Source organism: Trypanosoma conorhini (assembly GCF_003719485.1).
Source record: "Trypanosoma conorhini strain 025E chromosome Unknown Tco_14.4_contig_00846, whole genome shotgun sequence".
Classification (NCBI taxonomy): domain Eukaryota; phylum Euglenozoa; class Kinetoplastea; order Trypanosomatida; family Trypanosomatidae; genus Trypanosoma; species Trypanosoma conorhini.
In genome coordinates, this window is record NW_021704907.1 from 1 (window position 1) to 667 (window position 667).

Genomic DNA, 667 nt, shown 5'->3' on the forward strand with positions numbered 1-667 from the left:
AGGGGAGGGGAGAGCACGGAAAGTGATTGGGTCACCCTGCGACTATTGCCCCACGCGACCTATGCAAAATGCACCTAAATGAAGGATTTATGTAAAAACGAGAGTAAATAATAATAATAATAATGAAAATACTTGTATGCATTCCCACAACCCTCATTTCTTACCTTCAAGCACTCACGGACAAGCCGCAGGAGGGACGCTGGCTGAAGGGAAAATAAGGAAAATGTAAAAGCTCATCTCTCACGTGAGATATGCAGCTTTTATAAATGTTGATCAAATGTGATGTATAACGCATTAACGACGAATTAGTGGATCTCTTTTGTGAATTAGACATGCAATAAAATTGTACCGTGTTTTTTGTCTCTTGGGAAAAGAGCTGAAATGCGCGCTGCCGCTGCCACGCACCGTCTCTTGTGGACCACGTTGTTTTTTTTTTTTGTTGTTGTCTTCCTTCTCCTTCCAGCTGATGTTCTTCTTTTTACCCTGCCTTCTTCTGCTCTGCCTCTTCTTCGTGTTTTTTCCCCCCTCCAGTGTAGATGCATACCGCCCTGCCACACCGCGGCAGCGAGGCCCCGCCGCCTGCGTTCTTTGCCATTACGAACCGGCGGACAGGCGAGGTGATGCTCGAGCTGGCGTCCTCGTCCTGAGCGCAGCCGGCAGCACCGGC

At 48.3% G+C, this 667-nt stretch overlaps 1 annotated feature.

Annotated features, from left to right (window-relative positions):
* Positions 1-106: 106 nt before the first annotated feature.
* Positions 107-131: a microsatellite.
* Positions 132-667: the final 536 nt, after the last annotated feature.